The sequence below is a fragment of the Rhinopithecus roxellana genome, chromosome 10, assembly GCF_007565055.1.
Source record: "Rhinopithecus roxellana isolate Shanxi Qingling chromosome 10, ASM756505v1, whole genome shotgun sequence".
In the NCBI taxonomy this organism is placed as follows: domain Eukaryota; kingdom Metazoa; phylum Chordata; class Mammalia; order Primates; family Cercopithecidae; genus Rhinopithecus; species Rhinopithecus roxellana.
Genome location: NC_044558.1, coordinates 20,647,518 through 20,654,690, shown reverse-complemented (window position 1 = coordinate 20,654,690; position 7,173 = coordinate 20,647,518). Strand labels below are relative to the sequence as shown.

General features: G+C 45.4%; 1 pseudogene; it reads left to right on the top strand.

Moving 5' to 3' along the window:
- Positions 1-999: 999 nt before the first annotated feature.
- LOC104656351 lies at positions 1,000-4,140 on the top strand (annotated as a pseudogene).
- The last annotated feature ends 3,033 nt before the right edge of the window (positions 4,141-7,173 follow it).

Here is a 7,173-nt window from a genome sequence, read left to right as displayed (position 1 = left end):
CTCAGCTTCCCAAAGTGCTGGGATTACAAGTATGAGCCATGCGCCTGGCCTGGTCAATAGGTTCTTTGTATAAACATATATCTAAAATATTCAGCTAAATTTAGATAATTCAGATAAAATGTGAAATATATTATATGTATAAATAAAAAAAATAGGCCGGGTGTGGTGGCTCACGCCTGTAATCCCAGCACTTTGGGAGGCCAAGGCAGGTGGATCACCTGAGGTCAGAAGTTCAAGACCAGCCTGGCCAACATGGTGAAACCCCATCTCTACTAAAAATACAAAAATTAGCTGGGCGTGGTGTCGCGTGCCTGTACTCACAGCTACTTGGCAGGCTAAAGCAGGAGAATTACTTGAACCCAGGAGGCAGAGATTGCAGTGAACCGAGATTGTGCCATTGCACTCCAGCCTAGGCAACAAGAGCGAAACTCCATCTCCATAACTAAAATAAAAAAATAAAAAATAAAGTGAGGTATAAATTTTTGTTATACCAGTTGCAAATATTTTATGTAATAATTCAGTTACTTCTCGACTTTATGTACCTTCTGTCATCCGTGAATGAATTTGGCTCTCTGTTTTGTTTAGATAGCTTTCTCCCTCCAAGGTTTTAAATATATTTTCCCATTTTTTCTGTTATTCTTTTTTTTTTTTTTCGAGACAGAGTTTCGCTCTTTCTGCCCAGGCTGGAGTGCAATGGCGCCATCTCAGCTCACCGCAACCTCCGCTTCCTGGGTTCAAGCGATTCTCCTGCTTCAGCCTCCCAAACAGCTAGGATTACAGGCGCCTGTCACCACGCCCGGCTAATTTGTGTGTGTGTGTGTGTATTTTCAGTGGAGACGGGAGTTTCCTCATGTTAGCCAGGCTGGTCTTGATCTCCTGACCTCAAGTGATCCACCCGCCTCACCCTCCCAAAGTGCTAGGATTACAGGCGTGAGCCACTGCGCCCGGCCTTGGTTATTCTTCTAAAAACTACATTTTAAATACAAATGGAGGCGCTGCTCTGGGCCCAGCTCCGGCTCGGCGCGAGTAGGAGGAGGAGCTGAGGTGGTGCTGCCGGTCCCTGTGCAGACGAGGCGCGGGCGGCTCCGGGACCATGGAGCCTGGTGACGCGGCGCGCCAGGTCCGGGTCGGGTTGCCTAGGCGCTGCCGCGGCGGCAGATGCTGCTGCAGCTGCTGCTGGGTCGGGGACTTGGAGTCACGGCCTCGTCCTTGGCCTCCTCCTCTGGGGCGGCGGTCGAGAACAGCAGCGCCATGGAGGAGCTCGTTACTGAGAAGGAGGCGGAAGAGAGCCACCGGCCAGACAGTATGAGCCTGCTCACCTTCGTCCTGCTGCTCACGCTCACCATCCTCACCATATGGCTCTTCAAGCACTGCTGGGTGCACTTTCTGCATGAGACCGGGCTGGCCATGATCTGTGGGCTCATCGTTGGGGTGATCCTGAGGTATGGTACCCCTTCCATCAGTGGCTGCAAATCACTCAACTGCACTCAGGAAGATCGGGCCTTCAGCACTTCAGTAGTGAATGTCAGAGGTAAGTTCTTTGAATACACTCTGAAAGGAGAAATCAGCCCTGGCAAGATCAACAGCATAGAGCAGAATGCCATGCTATGGAAGGTAACATTCGACCCAGAGGTATTTTTCAACATTCTTCTGCCTCCAGTTATTTTCCATGCTGGATACAGCTTAAAGAGACACTTTTTTGGAAATCTCGGGTCACACCTTCTTAAGGACTGTTGTTTCATGCTTTCTTATTGGAAATCTCATGTATGGTATGGTGAAGCTCATGAAGATTATGGGACAGCTCTCAGATAAATGTTACTACGCACATTGTCTCTTTTTAGGAGCAATCATCTCTGCCACTGACCCAGTGACTTTGCTGGCGATATTTAATGAATTGCATGCAGACATGGATCTTTATGTACTTCTGTTTGGAGACAGCATCCTAAATGACGTTGTTGCCGTTGTACTTTCCTCATCTATTGTTGCCTACCAGTCAGCAGGACTAAACTTCAACTCACGCCTTTGATGCTGCTGCCTTTTTAAAGTCAGTTGGCATTTTTCTAGGCATATTTAGTGGCTGTTTAACCATGGGAGCTGTGACTGGTGTTGTGACTGCTTTAGTGACCAAGTTTACCAAACTGGACTGCTTCCCCCTGCTGGAGACGGCGCTCTTCTTCCTCATGTGCTGGAGCACGTTTCTCTTGGCAGAAGCCTACGGATTTACAGGCGTTGTAGCTGTCCTTTTCTGTGGAATCACAAGCTCATTACACCTACAACAATCTGTCGGTGGAATCAAGAAGTCAAACCAAGCAGCTCTTTGAGGTGTTACATTTCCTGGCAGAAAACTTCATCTTCTTCTGCATGGTCCTGGTGCTATTTACCTTCCAGAAGCACATTTTCAGCCCCATTTTCATCATTGGAGCTTTCGGTGCCGTCTTCCTGGGCAGAGCTGCCCATATCAACCCGCTCTCCCTCTTCCTCAACTTGGGCAGAAGGCATAAGATTGGCTGGAATTCCCAACACATGATGATGTTTTCAGGCCTCAGGGGAGCAATGGCGTTTATACTGGCCATCCGTGACATGACATCCTCACCACCACGCCTTTCATTGTGTTCTTCACCATCTGGATCATTGGAGGAAGCACGACACCCATGTTGTCATGGCTTAATCTCAGAGTTAGCATCGAGGAGCCCTCCAAAGAGGACCACAATGAACACCACTGGCAGTACTTCAGAGTTGGTGTTGACCCTGATCAAGATCCACCACCCAACAATGACAGCTTTCAAGTCTTACAAGGGGACAGCCCAGATTCTGCCAGAGGAAACCGGACAAAGCAGGAGAGCACATGGATATTCAGGCTGTGGTACAGCTTTGATCGTAATTACCTGAAGCCCATCCTCACACACAGCGGCTCCCTGCTAACCGCCACTCTCCCGCCTGGTGTAGACACAGCGGCTCCCCACTGACCGCCACTATTCCGCCTGGTGTAGACACAGCAGCTCTCTGCTAACTGCCACTCTCCCGCCTGGTGTAGACACAGCGGCTCTCCTAACTGCCACTTTCCCGCCTGGTGTAGCTTGCTAGCTCGATGTCTGACCAGTCATCGAGGTGTACGATAACCAAAAGCCACTGAGAGAGGGAAACTCTGATTTTATTCTGACTGAAGGCGACCTCACATTGACCTACGAGGACAGCACAGTGACTGCAAATGGCTCCTCAGGTTCCCACACTGCCTCCATGCTTCTGGAGGGCAGCTGGAGAATGAAGAGCAGCTCAGAGGAAGTGCTGGAGCAGGACCTGGGAATGGGAAACCAGAAGGTTTCGAGCCGGGGTGCCCACCTAGTGTTTCCTCTGGAAGATAATGTTTGACTTTCCCCCCAAACCCTGGCACAATGGAGTAGGCTCCCAAAGGGGTGAGGATAGCTTCAAGCCCTAGTGTTGCTTGAAGTGGGGCAGTGACTAGATTGAACTAACTCTTCTATTTTTGGGGGTCTGAAGCTATTGTAACACTTAAAATTTAACTCACGATGCAGATGGTGAGGCAAAAGTGTCTCTAAATTCAGACAAACGTAGACCTATTTCTACTTTTTTTTTTCACATAGTAGTGCACTGTTACAGAGTTAAGCAAACAAAAAAATAGCATACTTTAATGGTCAGTATCTGAACAAGGCAGGGCAGGTGCTGTGTGGAGGGCTTCCTCTTACAAGAGGCTGCATGTCAGTACACGGTGGTGCAAGTCAAGCTGATCACAGAAATATCAAGTTGGGAAGAACAGGCTGGAAGAAAGATCGAGAAGGAAGGCAATTGAGATTGGACCTCCAGGGATTATGGGAAACTGTTGTTAAATGGAACAGAAAACATGAAAAAATAATATGAGTGGAAGCTCTGGCAATGAAGGCTGTGTGACTGCAACCTCATATCAGGATTCCTGACTTTTATGCTACCTGTGTTTCTTCTAGACTGAAGATTTGAAAATACATCCACAAGCATTTCAACATGGAAAAAAGAATTATAGTTCCTTCTCTGGAGATGTCCATAAAGAAGTAGTTATAATATGTTTAAAACCAGACTAGGCGAGGTGGCTCACACCTGTAATCCCAACACTTTGGGAGGTCGAGGCAGGCGGATCATCTGAGGTCAGGAGTTCGAGACCAGCCTGGCCAACATGGTGAAACCCCTTCTCTACTAAAAAATACAAAAATTAGCCGGGCATGGTGGCAGGCGCCTTAATCCCAGCTACTTGGGAGGCAGAGGCAGGAGAATCGTTTGAACCCGGGAGGCTGAGGTTGCAGTGAGCCTAGATAAAGCCATTGCACTCAAACCTGGGGGACAAGAGTGAGACTTCTCTTAAATAAATAAATAAATAAAATAAATAAAATTAAAAAACCAAAGGCAAATAGTGTTACACTGTTATTTTTTAGTTAATCTGAAGAAAGGAGGTATTTAGAAACTGATGATGGTATCACTGCAAAAAGCATTAAACTTTGAGGGCTACCATATGAGCTGACAGCCTAGGAAATAATCAGTAAGACTGAGGTATCTACTGTGGGTTTAGAAATAACACCAAATTTTGTAGGATGCTATTATCTGGGGAAGGGAAGGCAGCAAGAAACCTGCAAGGCAACAGGCTAGAATTCAGAGGGAAAGAAATCTCTATGCAAAAAATTAACTGTAAAGAAATACAAGATAGTAGTCTCAAAACTGGGTAGAATTCCAAACTTTGAGCTGACAAATGCATGAGATTTCAGTGGCCGCATGAGGAATCAGAGGGGAGTCAATGGAACGTTAAGTATTTTCAACCCACTAGAAGGTCCTGTCTTCTGTAAGTTTAAGAATCCGAGTATCTTTATGCCATTGAGTGCCGTGCAGAGAAGGGTCATTTTCCCTTTATCTGGGGAGGCTGCTGCACCAGCTTAACATGTAGGTGTGATTTGAAAGTTAGGTTTTCAGTTTGGGTTCTTTCTGTATGAGCTGTTCTGTCCACCCACACATGTAGTGCTGAAATACTGAAAGACCTTTCGGGAAAAGTTTGAGTTTCTCCCCATGTTTCTGTGCTTCAGCAGTAGGATTTTTTTGGCAACCCAATTTCTAAAAAATGCTTTCAATAACGTGGGCATTTTCTTATTATGGCAGAAAAAATAGTGTCCCAGTCTAGTCCACCCATAATGAAATCAGCCATTTAATCTTCTCAATTAGCATGTTTAATGGTTAATTTTTAAATAAGACATTGCTTCACAACGTTTTTATTTTTTATTTTTATTTTTTTGAGGTGGAGTCTTGCTCTGTCGCCCAGGCTGGGTGTAGTGGTGCGACCTTGGCTCGCTGCAATCTCTGCACCCCCGGGTTCACGTGATTCTCCTGCCTCAGCCTTCTTAGTAGCTGGGATTGCAGGCACCTGTCACCACACCTGGCTAATTTTGTGTTTTCAGTAGAGATGGGGTTTTGCCATGTTGGCCAGGCTGGTCTCGAACTCCTGACTTCAGGTGATCCACTTGCCTTGGCCTCCCAAAGTGCTAGGATTACAGGCATGAGCCACCACACCCGGCCTGCTTCACAACTTTGTGTTCGAATTGATGATGTGTGCAAATCAGGAAAATATATAATTAATCTGAGCCATATGAATTTGCTGATATTCAACCATTTTGTAAAAACAGGAGTGGAAATTTCATATGGTTCAATAAAATAAAATTGAGGCCGGGCACAGTGGCTTACACCCATAATCCCAACACTTTCAGAGGCCAAAGCAGGATGATCGCTTGAGCTCAGGAGTTTGAGACCAGACTGGGCAACATGGCAAAACCCTGTCTCTACAAAAATACAAAGATGAGACAGGCATGGTAGCACATACCTTTAGTTCAGTTCTAAGTACTTGGGAGGCTGAGGTGGGAGGATCGCTTGAGCCCAAGAGGCAAAGGTTGCAGTGAGCCAAGATCATGCCACTGGAAACCAGTCTGGGCAAAAGAGTGAGAACCTGTCTCAAAAAACAAACAGACAGACAAATTTATTTTTATGTATGGTATGAGAAAGGCATTTGTTTTGTTTTGTTTTTGAAATGGAGTCTTGCTTTGTTGCCCAGGCTGGAGTTCAGTGGCACCATCTTGGCTCACTGCAACCTCTGCTTCCTTTGTTCAAGCGATTCTCTTGTCTCAGCCTCCTGAGTAGCTGGAATTACAGGCACCGGCCACCACACCCGGCTATTTTTTGTATTTTTAGTAGAGACAGGGTTTCACCATGTTGGCCAGGCTGGTCTCAAACTCCTGACCTCAGGCGTTCTGCCCCACTTGGCCTCCCAAAATGCTGGGATCACAGGCATGAGCCACTGTGCCCAGTCTTAGGGATTTAATTTGTTTTTTTTCTTCCAAATGGATAGCTCCTTGTCCCAACACTATCTATTAGTCTGTCATTTCCCAAGTAATTTAAATGTCTCCTTTAACATACTAAGATTACACACACACACACAAATGGACACACGCATATATATATGTATGTGTGTGTGTATATATATATTTTCTTCTGTACTTTTTATTCTATTCATATTGATCTATTGGTCTATTTTTTCACGGTGCTATTTCAATTATTGTGACTTTACAACATAGTTGACATCTGGTAAAGTTCTTTTTCTAATGAACCTTAACTTTTTTGGCACAACTCATAGATGAACTTTAAAATTAACTTGCCAATTCTACAAAGTATCCTGCTGTAATTTTGATAAAAATCATATTACATTTATTATTTAATTTGGGGGTATAATATCTGTATACTATTGAGTCTTTTCATCTAGAAATATCTTTTATGGCCTTCATTAAAGTTATATGGTTATCCTCAACAATATTCTTTTCTTTTTTTTTGAGACAGGGTCTCACTCTGTCATCCAGGCTGGAGTGGAGTGGCACAATTTCTGCTCACTCAACTTCCCAGGCCCAGGTGATCCTCCCACTTCAGCCTTCGAAGTAGCTGGGACTACAGGCATGTGCCACCACAACTGGCTGATTTTTTGTAGAGACTGGGTTTCACTACGTTGCCCAGGCTGTTCTTGAACTCCTGTACTCAGGTGATCCGCCCATGTCAGGCTCCCAAAGTGATAGGGTTACAGGCATAAGCTGCCATGCCTGGCAACAGCTTTCATATTTTTAAGTTTTTTTCCTAAGTAACCCAAGGTCTATTGAAATTGAA